A 15,705-nucleotide genomic window follows, 5' to 3' on the forward strand; every position below is an offset into this window, starting at 1 on the left:
CAGGTCTTACCAAGGTCCTGAAACTGACCCAAAGTTAGCCTTGATGCTGTCCATAAATGAGGCCCTGAGGCTCTCCCTAACAGAGGCCCTGATAATGTCTTTAATGAAGAACCTGACGCTGATCCCACAGAGGACCTTCTGCTGCTCCTAAGTCATGCCCTGACAGTGTCCCGAACTCAGGCCCTAAAGATAAGCCTCACTTAGGCCCTTTGGTTGTACCTTCCTTATGCTCTGACGGTGTCTGTATAGGAAGCCCTGGCAGTGGTCCTGATTTAGGCCCTCACGCTGGTCCTAACTACGGCCCTGAGGCTCTCAATAACGAAGGTCTTCACGCTTCTCCTGGGTCATTTCCTGACGCTATCCCTGGCCCGCAACCTGACTCTGTCCCAAGCTAATATCCTGCATCTTATCCTAACTGAAACCCTAATAGTCTCCCTAACTAAGCCCTGACTATCCCTAAATAAGTCCTTCACACTCGCTCTCACTAAGGCCCGGAATCTGTCCCTAACATGGGACCTGTTGAAATCAATAGCTAAAATCTGGACACTCTCCTGAGATAATTTCCTGCCACATTTCTATGCACGTTCCTGACTCTGTCCCAAAGAAAGCCCTGTCAGTGTCCTTAAGTGAAGTCCTGAGGCTGTGCCTAACTCAGGCCCTGAAGCTTTTCCTAAATGAAGCCTTGATGTTCTTAGTAACTCAGGTTCTGATCATATCTTTCACTGAGACCATAATGTTGACCCAACAAAGGCCCTGATGCTGCTCTTAAGTCATGCCCTGACAGTTTCTCCAGCTAAGATCCTGTTAATGTACACATTCAACGCAATCCTTACCAAAAGTCCAATGACATTTTCCATAGAAACAGGACGAACCATCTTAGGTTGTGTGTGGAACCACAAAGGACCCAGAAGAACCAAAGCGACCCTGAGGCAGGGGAATGTGTGGAGGCATCTCGTTCCCTGACTTCACACTTCATTATGAAGCTAGTCCCCCAAAATTGTGGCATTGGCAGAAAAACAGGCACACAGACCAGAGGAATAGAGCAGAGAGCCCAGGAATCAACCTACAGGTATGTGATCAGTTAATTCACAAGAAAGGAGCCAAGAACATACACCAGGGAAAGGACAGGCCCCTCAATAAACGGTGCTGGGAAAACCAGACACTACACGCCAAAGAACAACATTCAACTGTCTACACCCCACACAAAATGGGCCAAAAACCCAGTTTTCCACATCAAGCCCTTCCTCTCCTGGGTCCTCTGGAGACAGACACCCACAGCGGTCAGCCCTGCACAGGAACCTTCTCCCCACTTTTCCTCACCTTCTCCCTCAGCGGCATCACCTCCTAGCAGGTCCTGAGGAGATCAGGCTCATGTCAGCCTGAACTGGACCCCCCAGTGTCCCAGAGCTGAAGCCTCGGCGGGTCCTGAGGAGACCCGGTTTCCGTTAGTGTGGACTTGACCCCGGGTTGTACCGAAGCCAGGCCATCAGCGTGGACTCAGCCCCGCGTGTTCCTGAAGCCAAAGCCCCAGCAGGTCCCGAGGAGACAGGGCTCCTCCCAGCATGAACATGAACAGCGTGATCTGAACAGACATCCTGCCAAAAAAGTTACAGATAGTAAAAGTCATACAGAAAAAAGCTCAACATCATATACCATTAGGGAACTACAAATTAAAATCATGAGACACCATAGCACACCAATTGGGACTGCTAAGCTCCAAAAATATGACAATACCAATTGCTAGAGGGTGAGGAACAAAAGGAACTCTCCCTCATAGCTGGGGGGATGCCTGTGCAGCCACTTTGTAAGACAATTTGGCAGTTTTTTCCAAAGCTAAACAAGTCTCACGTTGGGATCCAACAATCATACTTCCAGTATTTAGGCAACTGCTTTGAAAATCTATGTCCAAATGCAAACAAGGATGCAATTATGCACAGCAGCACTTCCATAATGGCTAAAAACTTGAAATCAGGATATCCTTCAAAAGATGAATGCATAAGCAAATTGGGATACATCCATGTCAAGGCGAGTAGAATATGCCACCTCAAAATATGTCTCTCTGGCATAAGGGTTATTGGTCTGCTTTAAAAAGAATAGGGCTTCCCTGGTGGCTCAGTGAGTAAGAGTCCACCTGCCGATTCAGGGGACACAGGTTCGAGGCCCGGTCCGGGAAGATCCCACATGCCGCAGAGCAACTAAGCCTGTGCGCCACAACTACTGAGCCTGTGCTCTAGAGCCCGCGAGCCACAACTACTGAGCCCGTGTGCCACAACTACTGAAGCCTGCATGCCTAGAGCCTGTGCTCCGTGACAAGAAAAGCCACCACAATGAGAAGCCCCTGCTCGCCAACACCCAGAGAAAAGACTGCACGCAGCAACGAAGACCCAATGAAGCCAAAAATAAAATAATAAATTTATTTTTTAAAAAATCTCAGAAAACTGAGATTGCCGTTTTATGAAGGGCATTTACAATAGAGAAATCTCCATTTATAAGGGTATGTCCCTCTTTGCACCAAACATAGAAGGATAATTAAATCTTAAGTAACTCTTTTCAATGGGGAAGTCCTGACTTAAATGTGCACACAGCCATACCCTTGTTTACTGTGCTTTGCATGATAACCTTCCATAACTGGCCTTCCCCCCTTCCCCAGCATCTTTTCTGTTTTTAGCTGAAGACGGTATTGAAGGGGATGGTTTGGGGAGTGACTCAGTTTTCCGTGGTATCCCCCCTCTATTCAGAAGGTATACATGTTATTAAACTTCTGCTTTTCTCCTGGTAATCTGTCTTTTATTACAGGGGCGGGGGGGGGCCTCAACCAAGAACCTAGAAAAGTAGAGGGAAAATTGTTTTTCCTCCCATACACACGCAGTGGAATACTACTCAGCAGAAAGGAATGCACCATCCACCTATGGAAAGACATGGATAAACCTTCAGCGTGTACTGCTAAGTGAAAACTCCAGCCTGAGCAGGCTGCACACAGTATGACCCCATTGATGACATCCCGGGAAAGGCAAAGCTACATAGATGATAAGCAGATCATGGGGTGGGGGGTTTGAAGTAGTCCATGTGATACTCTAGGATGGATACCTGTCACTATGCATTTGTCTAAGCCCATAGATGTGTGTAGCCCAAGGGGCCAATCATAATCTACTCAAATTTAGTTATTTAGGGTGTAGGATGTTGCACGATGGAATACGTCATGTGACAGAATCTAACTGTATTAGAAATATATGGAAACAACTCACTGTAGGGGATGGGGTAAAAGCTGCTGACTTAAGTTACCTTTGGAAATGAATGGAATCTGTAGGCTAAAGGCAAAATGGCCCGTATATATACAGTGGGCTTTGTTTTATGAAGTTCTTTCCAGGGTGTAGTAGCTAACAATTCTGAAACCTCTGCACATGTAATGTGGAAAGGAGCAATGCATAGATAAATGGCAGATGGTGGGAGCCAGGCTCCTTGCTGTGGGAGTGCGAAGTTACAGGTACGCAAGGGGAGAGCCTCTGCCCTCGTAATCCTGGATCTGGGCTTCCTGGGAGGATGCCGACTGGCCGGGGGGAACACACAGATCTTCACGCCGGGAAGACCCTGCAGACATAGGAACTTCGCACCCCATCTTTCCATCCACACCTGCTGGAAACACTCAGCACTCCGTAATCAGTCAACTGCAGCGTTTAAGACATTCTCACCCCTAAGCAAATAAAGGAGCGTGAGGGTCTTGCTTACCCCTAAGCTGTCCCAGAATCTAGGCCCTGGGTGGAGACAGTTTGGGGATTCCTGGGACACTGAATCCTGGCTCTGGGGGTGGAGCCAAGTTGGGGGCTCCTGGGCCTCTGAATCCAGGCCCTGGGGGTGGAGCCAGGTTGGGGGTTCCTGGGTCTCTGACCAGCAGGTGAGAGGAAGGAGGAAGACCAGTCCTGAGGACAGAGGTGCCCTGAAGTCTGTGAGCCCAGGAGCCCCGATGGGACTCATTCCCAGTGAGGACATGGGCGGGGCCTGCAGTGGTTCTGTGTTCCCCCTGGGCCCTTTGATGAAGCCATGGCAGCACTGGGCCCAGACGTCTCCTGGCGGCGTCTCAAACTCTGACACAGTGGTTTTACAAAGGAACAAGAGAATGGAGCTGAGCCCCTGACGGCCACTCCTTTCTGGCTCTGAGTTGCTTCCAACAAGACCGCAGTCACCTGCATTAGTCTGCTGTGACCCATCTGCCCCCACTTTGCCTTTCCTCTCCCTCCCTGCCATGATTCCAGTGACATTTCCAGCCCGGACCCCTCTCCCAGGCCAGAAGCCTCCGTCCAGTCACTGCACACCCATCTCACCTTGGGGGCTTAGCAGGGTTTCAGAGGACTGGGATCCTGCAGCTCCCCACACCCAGGAGCAGCCCCACCTTCCCAGGTTGCTGAGCCCAGGCACCAGGTGTAACCGAGCAGGACCCTGTGGGGCCTTCCCAGGACAGACCCCTCCCCCACACCCTCTGCTGTAGCTCCCCTCTGAAGTACCTGGATAACAGTGCCCGATGCATGCTTCCTCCACCACCAAGTGGAAGAAATTAACTACTTGATGATCAGGAACAGGTAACCCCGGAGCTCCTGGTGCTTAAGAATTTATAACGTTAACCGCCCGTTACCTCACCATCAATCAGAGAATTGTGCACCAGCTGATCACATACCCTGCGACCCCCCTCCTTCACTTGGCCTTGAAAATTGCTTTGCTGAAATCCTTCAGGGAGCTCGGGGTTTTAGAGCACAGGCCACCTGGCCTCCTTGTATCCGCACTTTGACAATTTAGGCTGCACCTTCCTCCACCACCCCCGGTGTCAGTAGACTGGCTCTGCTGCCCTCGGGCGAGCGGACCCACGTTCGGTTCGGTAACACTGGGGCCTCCCAGGCTCCCACTCGCCTTGTGCCCCAGTGACTGTCAGCTCCTCCTCCACAGTCTTGTTGCAGCAAAAACAGAAACGAAGTTTCCCTGCCCTGAGAACAAGGGGACAGCGAAAAGACTAGAGAAGAAGCGTAACCTGGCCTGAAAGAGCTCATCACTCCTTGTTTCACTTTGTCATTCATTTGTAGTAACTAGATTTGTACTCTACAAAGCTAACCTCACTCCGACACTATGGAATTTACCTTCGGCACCCATCACCCCTCACTGTGTGTGTTACAGCCCCTGCTTCTCACTCCCTAACCTTATTATGTAACGCACTTAGATTCTATACGCTCCTCATAACAAATCACCCCCTAGTTTTTCATTTCAGAAACAAGGTCACTGGCCAATAAACCAGAGGCAAACGGACGCAATTACCAGTCTGCTGGACCCCAATTACCGGCGACCTGATGCCAGCGATGACTGTTTTGAAATAATGCAAAGGAAAGGAGGAATGCAAGACCTTCACTACTTTGATCCTTATCCTCTACCCTGGACTGCAGAAGCCCCACATATAAAATCTTCCCTGATTCTCAAAGAGGGGTGCCCAGTTCTTGAGGTGCTAGCCAGCTGTGTCTTCCCTGCTGCCTGGCAGAAAAATAAAGCCATCTGTCTCTTCCTCCAAAACCCCTGTCTCCATATTTCTGTTCGGCCTCGGTGCACAGGGAAACCGATATTTCGACAACAGCCTGTGGCCAGTTCCCACACTAATTCCCCTCTACGCCCACAGCCGTGGCCCAAGCCCGATCTTGTGCCTGGTTCCTCCATCAGACCTGACAAACCTCCCTGCCCCACGGTGCGTCTCACATCCCACCCCAACGTGGTCTTTCTGAAGCATAAACGAGACTGTGACTCTCTCCCTCCTGTAATCCCCCAAAGTTTCCCCACTTTCGCTAGGGTATCTGCCAAGGCCCTGAGAGTCCCCGGCAGCCCCACTAGGCTGCTGACTCCTGGGTTCCCAGACACTGAGCACCTCAGCAGGCCAGGTGACACGGCAGGAAACCCCAGAACTGCTCACCTCAGGAGGGGGCTGGCACTGCCACTGCCTGATCAAAGAGAGCAGAGAAGGGTTCCCCAGCTGGGACACAAACTCTGCACGAGTGGCCTCTCCTTGAGCCATTAGCTCACCTCGTATGACTTGAGGGAAGGAAGGACCGAGGCACACTTGCTTCCTAAGGAGGATGCTATAGGCTCAGTCATGTCTCCCCAAATCCACATGCTGAATGCCTAACCCCCAGGACCCCAGGATGTGTCTGTATTTGGAGATGGGATTTTTAAAGAGATGATCAAAGTAAAAATGACGTCACTAGGGTGGATCCTAATCCAATAGGATTGATGTCCTACAAGAAGAGATTAGGACACAGATAGGCACAGGGGGAGACCATGTGAGGACCTGGGGAGAAGGTGGCTGTCTAAGCACCAAGGAGCGAGGCCTCAGGAGAAGCCAGCGTGCAGACACCTTGATCTCCGACAGCATCCAGGACTGGGAGATAGGCCTGTTATTCAAGCTGCGCAGTCTGTGGTATTTGTTACGGTGGTCCCGAGCAGACTCACAGGGCTCAGACTGGACAGACCCCGCTCTCCATCCCCTTGTACGTGAGTTACAGGAGCCCCAGGCACTGAGGAGGGGGTCCCTGAGGAGGCACAAGATAGAAGATGCTAGGCATTAACATGACTGCATTCATGTTAAACGTGCCTGAAGTCCATTCACCTGAGATGGTTTTGTCCTGCATGTACATCGGCACCTTTAGTCTGAACTGCAGACCTTTGGCTTCACCACCTCCACTGCGAGCATTAGCTTCACCTGCTGTGGACCATCTCCTATAGGATTTCCAGAACCACAGAGCATCGAAGCTTCACAGAACCCAGAATCTGTGCGCTAGTGTCTGGGCGACCCTCACAACAGAGCCGCACAGCTGCCCATCAGAACCCATTTCCCTTTTTCCTGTGCACAGCTACCCTGCACATCCCAGCCTTCCCACACAGTGTCTCGTGTTACCAAGGGGAAGGGGTGGAGGTGGTGAGGGCCTTGGCCAGCCTGCATCCTAGGACGGAGGGCACGATGTCCCTGTGGTCACCCCACCCCGCTGGTTGAAACACTCACCTGGAAGCAGGGAGGAGAAACAAAGTGGGGGCAGAGCCTGGGAACTGACACCCACCTGCCCTGGACTCTCACAGGAAGGGGACAGAGACATCTTGAGCTTCAGCCCAGTTTGGGGAGACACTATGTTCCAGCAACAAACTTGGCCTTAAACGCTAAGTTGCTTTACAAACCCCTCCCCAGCTGTCACAGAAAGTCAGGCTTCATCTCATCACACGTTTCTCAAACACCAGCTCACGCTGAGACCACCTCTCAGGTGATGGTGTTTCAGAGCAGCCCCTTTAAAAGATCCCTGGATTTCAGCTCTCCCCGCCCTGCCTTCAGTTTAAGGGAGAAGTTTCCTTGACAACCTACCTTGACAAACCTGCTCAGTTTCCTTAACAACCAAGCTTCGCAATCTCCCAAACTCTTCTCCTTCAAACATTCCTATTCTAAGCTTGATGAGCCTAAAGTGACAGTGCTGTCATCACGTGCCACAGGGTGACTCCTCCAAGCCCGTAGTTACTGGTTACATGATGCTACTGATGATGACATCCCAGAAGAGCCAGCTTTGCAATATCACCATTTCTGGACTCGGCACTGGGTCCCTTTCCACGGACAGAGTGGAGTGGCTGTTTCCACGGGCCCCGTGGTGGAAGAGCTCACCTAATGCAGCCAGGACTTCATCCTTTCCAGGTGATTCCAGGGTCCTCATTCTCCCCAGACCCCCACCCACATGGCTGCTGGCTGCTATCTATACGGGACCTTGGTAATCTCCTAAAATTAGGGTTATTTTATACACAGGTAATGGGTTGAATGCTGGTCCCAAAATATGTTCCCCCCAGAACACAGGAACCGGACCATATCTGGGAAAAGCGTCTTTGTATATGTAGTTAAGGGTCTCAAGGTGAGGCCATCTGGGGTTAGCGTGGCCCCCAATCCAATTGAGAGAGTCCTTATGAGACAAAAGAGGAGAAACACAAACATAGAGGAGAAGCCACGTGAAGGCAGAGACAGGAGGGCTGCAGCCGCAAGCCTGGGGATGCCTGGAGCCCCCCAAAGCTGGAAAAGGCAGGAAGAGCCCTATCCTGGAGCCTCTGGAGGGACGTCCATCCTGGAACACCTGGATCTCAGATGTCTGGTCTCCAGGACTGGGGGAGGGTGAATTCCTGTTGTTTTAAACCACCCAGCTTGTGGTCATTTGTTACAGAAGCCACAGAACAGTCACACGGACCCTGCTCTGTGGGACCCTGGAAGTGCGGGTCTCATTAAAGACCAACAGAGCCTGGGTTACAGAACCCTTAGAGTCAGCACTGGGCCCCAGAAATTCTAAAGCAGTGGCTGGACACCAGAACGTTGAGGGGTCAGTCGGAAGCCAATCCCTAAGGGTGCCGGCTGCACACGGCCTCCCCAGGTTTTTATGCCTGCCTGTACAAGTTGGGGATAAGTATTTCCATCCTGATTCGGGACCTCTGATATCACCGTTCACGCTGCCAATTAAGAACCCACTAGTTACACAGAGGAAAACCCTATCAGGAAAACCCTTGCTCCAGTGGTAAACAATTCTGAAGTTGGTCAGAGGTGGGGAATCATCTCTCATGCAGCCAGCAGCCCCCCCGCAAGGAACGTCCTCATTGCAAAGCTGGGGGACCATGTCAAGGCGTCCCTGAGTAAACATGAGCTGACCCCCAGGCCAGCTGCTGCTGAACTGTTCCCACCCTTCCCAGCTAAAACACCTGAATGTGTGCAAGGACTTGAAAGCCTAGAGGAAGGGCCATGGAGCCACACCAGCACGGAGGCCGACTTGGGGCCTGCAGGCCAGCCAGCATGGTCCTGGCCCCGGGCGCTCTTCTGGAAGCTTTCCATCTCCCTGCCCAATGTACCCCTCCTGTCCCGGCGCCCACCGCTTTTCTCCGTCCTCACCTCTGCCCGGGGAGAAATTCCAGCGGCAGGTATGGGTGACACATCCTCTTCTTTAGCAGGTGGCAGCGCGGCAACTCCTGCAGAAAGTCCACCAGAGCCCCACTCGCACGGGGCCACGCACAGAGCCGTGGGCCCTACTCCCTCCCACCAGCCCAGCCCCAAGACTGCCGATGGGGCAGAGAATATGGCGTCAGGCACAGCTGCAGGGGCTCTTGCTGCCTGGAGCGGTGTTTATATTGACCTCAGCCCAGGCACACCTGGGGAGGACTGGCCGGCCGGGTCAGACTGCCCAGGTCAGCCACTCCTCGCCCCTCAGGGGCTCACAGTTGCATAAAATGGACCTTCCTGCACCGGTCAGTTCCAAGGAACACGTGTAGGTCCTGAGGGTCAGGATAGACAAGGGGCTGCAGCCCTGGCTTGTTTTCTAACCATTTTATCTGGCCCATGAGTGGGAGACAACTTCAAGAAGACCCTCTCCTAATAAGAGGAACCCAGGAGTCAGGGAGAGGAGGGGTGGTGGGTGGAGACAGAGACCTGGTGCCCCGGCTGCAGTGGAAGTCTCTGGAAGACCAGGCGGAGGGAGGCCACACAGAGTGAAGCCCAGGGTCACAGACCTGTCGGAGCTGCTGTTTGTTAGTTCAAGTCCTGCTCTGAGGTGCTCTGTGTCAGCTCTGAGGGACAGGTGAGATGGGGGTGCTCTGCAATGAGGGCTATGTGCACGGTTCCTGTGTGCCCAGCCCTGCCGTGGTACCTGCACAAGGGTGTTCCGTATCCAAGGAGGGGCCTGACCACGAGAGCCCCGTGGGCTGCTGGGTAGCTGCACAGGTGAGCTCCATATCCTGGGAGGGGCCTGACCACGAGAGCCCCGTGGGCTGCTGGGTACCTGCCCAGGTGAGCTGTATATCCTGCGAGGGGCCTGACCACGAGAGCCCCATGGGCTACTGGGGAACTGGTAAAGATGTCGGGACAGTCAGTGAAGCCACTGAGGATATGCATCCAATAGTTCCTAATTCCTACACCCTGCTGGTCATTGTACCATCCCCCAGGACATAGTATTCTGTATGAGACGTACATGATGCTTTCTTCTGTATTCCATTAGTCCCAGAGGTCACAGAAATTTTGGCTTGTGACTGGCAGGACTCAACATACAAGGAAGACAGTACTGCTGGGCCGTCCTCCCCCAAGGGTTCAAAACTTCCCGCACCACCTTTGGGGAAACTTAACTAAAACCTCAAAGATCTACCTCTGGAGAAGGGAACCCTCCTTCAATATGCAGACGACATTCTGATCCCCAGCCCTACTAAGGAGGCCTCTGAACTACCTAGCCAATAAAGGATAGAAGGTGTCCAAGACAAAGGCTCAAATATCACAGACTAAGGTGACCTGCCTGGGCTTCATTCTCACAGAAGGTCAGAGAAGCCCATCCCAGGAAAGGGAAGAAGTCATTTGCAGCCTTACCCCTTCTAAACCTAGAAGACAGCTTAAGGGTTCCTAGGGAGGTCGGGGTTTGCTGCATCTGGATCCCTAACTACAGTCTAATAGCTGGGCCTCTATAGGAAACATTGAAAGGAAAAGATGATGATCTGTTCGAATAGAATCCAGAAGCGGTCTTTCAAGAATGGAAAGAGCAGTTAATTCAGACCCTTGCCCTGGACCTCCCTAATTTAGCTAAACCCTTTGACCTTTACATTCTGGGTAGAAAGTGAATCGCCCTTGGAGTATTAGTGCAAAAACTGGGACCTCTTGAAATGGAACAATGCAAGAATGCCCTCCAGGTAGGAGAAAGTACGGTCACCAAGGGCTTGGCCCGCCGCCCCATCCAGCCAAGATACTGGGGGTATCTAAAAACCTGGAATCCGCAGCCCGCAAGGCCAACTCCCTCCTAAGGGGAAAGGACCGCACACGGTGATCCTAACCACCCACCATGCCCTGAAGTTGCAGGCATCGCTCCGTGGGCACACTGACCTCGAGTGAGGAAGCCCTCCAACTCCAACCTCCAGAGGGACAACTGGGGGCAACGGGTCCCCATGATGACCCGTGTGACCATCACTTGACGTGGATCTTCTCTCAGAAAACAACAAGAGCGTGCCCCAAAAGAGCAGACTACTGCTTGCAGGACTTACTGCACCCAGAGCGGAGCTCATAAGCTTGGCGGGGGAACCCTAAATAACGCTGTCACCATAGAAACGCCTACAGACACCGCGGTGACGGCGGCGGCCATGAGACCGGCTGCACTCCTGGCTACTTGAAAAGGCCGTTGACTCAGTGGCCGTCATGGGTCTGGATCACCACCGGCCCTGGACTGTGTGGGAGTTGAGCAGGCAGGGTTCTGACACCTGGTGCTGTTTGTACGTTAATTCAGGGGCCTAATTGAAGAAAGCGCAGACTACTGGTCAGAGCATCTAGGCTGGCAGAAACCGTCTGCCTAAGGTGGCCGAACAAATGTGGGCGGGGTAAAACCGGCCCCCCCAGCGTCTCTGCGCATCTCTTTCCTGCACCCTTAAAGGTCATTAGAATCTATAACACTTCAAATGCTGGGGCTCAGGCGGACGAGCAGTGAGGGAAGAGCCCTGGGGACAGTCAACCTCACCTGGAGGCTGCTGGGGAGAAGTTCTGCCCCTCCCCCCGGGTATGAGGCCTCCCGACTCAGCACGAAGCAGTTACAGAAGCGGGGTCTGCACCCTCAGCGCCCCAACAATGAGGAATGGGACAAAAGGCAGAGGAGGGGTTTGTCACCGGCAGAGCCCATGAAAAAATCCTGGGAGATAAAAATAGAATCCGGGCAATAAAGTAAAGTCTAACGTTTATTCCTTTGTGCTTTGTCTAATTTCACTTGCTCCTAGGTTTCCACATGCAGAGGTCCCACACCCGGCACTTCAGAACCTATTTCCTGGTGCAAAATGGCTGGGCCGACACCTCAGCTCGCGGGGCCCCATGCAGACTCTGCGACATGGAGCCTGAGCTCCAGCCAACCCGGCCCTCGAGACTCCGCCCCTTCCGTCCCGCTGATGCTGCCGGGATCCCCACACAGCAGCCCCGCCCACAGCCCTCGGGGGAGCGCACGCTCTCACCTCTCCCCGTTCTCTGATCAGAATCTAAAGTTTCCTTTGCTTCTGAACCAAACTCAGTCTCGTTCTCTTGGCTCCAATGACACGGGGCAGGGGACCCTTGTTGGGGCCCACTCTGCAGGATCAGTGACAGAAATTGAGAACATTGTAACTTCAATGAACAGATGTGTGAGCCAAACTGTAATTAACCTAGAGCCGTGTATAAGGCTCAGGTAAAATAAGATGTTTCCAACACTTCCATTTGATATTTCCATCACTTTAGTATAGGCAAGTTCAGTGAAGGGGATTGTCTTATTTGTCAGGTCAACATTGGAGAAATGAAGTGATTTCTTTCCAAGGATGTACATCGAATAATCTTGACTGAAGCTTCAATATAGTTTTGAATGCTTTTCCATTGAAAATGATACCTCTCTTTCAGCTCCCCCATTTCTGAGAAGCATAAAATCTTATAATTTATTATTACCAAAGGGGAAAGGTGCAGGGAGGGATAAATGAACAGTTTGGGATTAACACGTACACACTGCTATGTATAAATAGATCATCAACACAGAACTACTGTACAGCACAGGGAACTACACTCAATATTTTGTAATACCTAGAAGCGGAAATAATCTGAAAACGAATAGATATTTTTATTGACATCATCTATCAATGACAGATACAATGTACCCTAAGGGAGGCCGATGGTCAGCGCTTCTGACCCTGAAGACTTTAATCATCTTAAGTTCGGACTCTGCCTACTGCCCAAGGCCCTTAATGAACATACGTGTAGCCATAGCGTAAAATTCCCCAGTTTAGGGTTCAGGGAGACACTGATTTGGAAACATCCCTGGTGTTCTCTTACCATGCACGGGACCCTTCCTACAGCTAAAACATGACTCTGACACCCAGAAGGTGGTACACCATTTGATCGGGAAGAGTTTGGAAAAGGCATCTCATCTCCTCATCTCCAGGGAGTCGGGTTCACCCCTCCAGCGTCTTTCCTAACAATCTCCCCACTTGGGGATGTCAGCACCTTCAACCTCCTGTTGCGCACAGTTTGGAATTTGTCCAGAGGATGAAGCGGAAGGATGAGAAACAATGAGAGAAAAGTCCTAGGTGTTCGGACAGGCACATGTCACTCTCATTTCCAATCAGGAAGACGAAATGACCAAAGGCTAAGATTGCCCATGGAAAAAGAATACGGTTTGAGGAAATCCCACTATTTTGTGGCCAGTTCCAAAAAACACAAGTTGAAAAATGGAACTCGGGATCACTAAAATTCACGAAACTGCAGAGTTGAAAATATCTATCATTGAAAAATGTCTTGAGGGAAGTCACCGAAAAGGAATTGTAAACAAGGGAGAATGGCAGGAAAGGGATTTGAAGAGGTAAAAAGGACTCATCATGAAAGCACAAAAAAGGGGCTGAACATCGCCAACGGTGCAGTTAGCCAAAAAGGGCGTATGCTTTTTTCCTGAATATATTCAAGAAAAGGGCATACACCCTTTTTAGCCAACCAAACAGGTGGGCATTGCAAATCAATACTACAAAAAGTATCACACTTCGCATCAGTCAGAAGAGCCATCCTCATAAAGTGTAAACACCAGAAATGCAGGACAGGGCGAGGAGTGAAGGGAGCCCTGTGAGGCTGATAGTGGAAATGTAAATTGCCAACGGGCACACTGAAGAAGTGTACTGTGTTTACTAAAACATCTAAACAGATGAGCTACAGAGCATAGGGCACTTGCACTCATGGGCGAATATCTTGGGAAAAACAAAAATCGTCAGGATACAGGCACCCCAACGTTTACCGCCTCTCTGTTTAAAAGAGCCTCGACTTGGATAAAACCTAAATATACCTGGAAGGAAAAAATGGATAAAAGAGATGTGGTACATATGTAGAGTGGAATATAACTCAGCCAGGAAATCAATGAAATAAGGCCAGTTGCATCAACTCAGGAGGAGTTATGTAAGATCATTCTAGGTAACATAAGTCAGAAAGAAAAAGACACATATCGTAAGATATAACTTAAAGGTAGAATCAACAATGGCTACACATGAAACAAATTACAAAACAGAAACATAGTCAAATATGTAGAAAACACACATAAGGCTGCCAAAGGGGAAAGGTGGGGAGGGGTGAGGCATTATCCAGGAGGTTGAAATTAGCAAAGATACCGTTCCAAATACCAAATTGATAATAGACGAGGCCTACACGGAACCTCAAAGAACTGCACTCAGCACACTCAAGTCACCAGAAAAAATTCTATACGACTGTTAAGAATCTGAAAAAGAATTTATTGATGTCTGTTTCTACGTGAATCAAGTGGATGTAGAACAGCAACAAACAGCGTTGAAAATCAGCTGTAACCAATATAACAATAGTAGAAAAAGACAGTGACAGACATAAAAACCCTTATAACTTTTGCTCAGGGGCTATGATGCAACATGGATTGAACACACCTAGACACACAGCAGGATGAGACATAAGGTTGGACACTCTTGGGACTGAGAGGATTGGTGAGGTTGAGTGAGCAAATGCAGACCCTTTAAAGTAATACTGTGTGCTACCCATTCCATGGGTCCCAACTCTCCAGGTGCAACGCAACCTTCCTACAGCTAAAAGCTGCATGGGAAGCCCAGAGGATGATACACCGTGTGATCATGAAAGGTTTCGACAGCGCACCTCATTTTTCATCTCCTGGTGCTCGGGTTCACCATTCCAGCCGCTTTACTAACAATCTCCCCACTTGGAGAATCAGCACCTTTAACCTCCTGTTTCGAACAGTTTGCAATATGTGCCGAGGATGAACGGGAAAAGGGGGAACCAATGAGAGACTCGCTGGAGGTGTTTGGTCGGGCACATGTTACTCTCATTTCCCATCACGAAGAAGAATTCACCAAAGGCTCAGCCTGACGCCCCGAAACCAGGATAGGGCCTGAGGCGATGCTGTGGTTTTCTGGGCCAGCTCACAAAAAGGGCAGTTGAAACATGGAGCTCAGGGGCACTGCAACTCACAAACCTGCACAGTGATAAATGACAACTACCATCCAAAAATACATTGAGTTAAGGCAACGAGGAGGATTTGAAAGCAAGGCAGAATTGCAGGAAACAGATTTCAAGAGGTAGATTGGAGTTTCCTTGAAAGCACATGAAAAGCGGCAGAACTTGGACAATGATGCAGTTGGCCAAAAAGGGAGTATGTGTTCCTTCCTGAATATATTCAGGTAAAAAAGCATACACACGTTTTGGCCAACCAAGCAAGCTGGGAGAGCAAATCAGCACTACAAAGAAGTCTCACTTCCCCCCGGTCAAAACGGCCATCTGAAAAAAGTGTAAAAAACCACAAATGCAGGACAGGCCATGGAGAACAGGAAACCTTGTTATGCTGACGGGCGGGATGAAAATTGCCGCAGACACTCTACAAAAGTGTATGGTGTTTCCTAAAACATCTAAACAACAGAGCTACAGAGCATAGGGCACTTCCACTCATGGGCGTATATCTTGGGAAGACTAAAAATCAACAAGACACAGGCACCCCAAAGCTTAGGGCTGCTCTGTTTACAAGAACCTCGACTTCGGTACCCGTTCCATATCCCAGGAAAGAGAAAAATGGATACAGAAGTTGTGAAACTTATGTACAATGGAATATCACTCAGCCATGAAATCAATGTCATAAGGCTAGTAGCAGCATAATGAGTGGATTTAGGTACGATAATTCAAAGTGAAAA

Source organism: Kogia breviceps, chromosome 16 (assembly GCF_026419965.1).
Source record: "Kogia breviceps isolate mKogBre1 chromosome 16, mKogBre1 haplotype 1, whole genome shotgun sequence".
NCBI lineage: Eukaryota > Metazoa > Chordata > Mammalia > Artiodactyla > Physeteridae > Kogia > Kogia breviceps.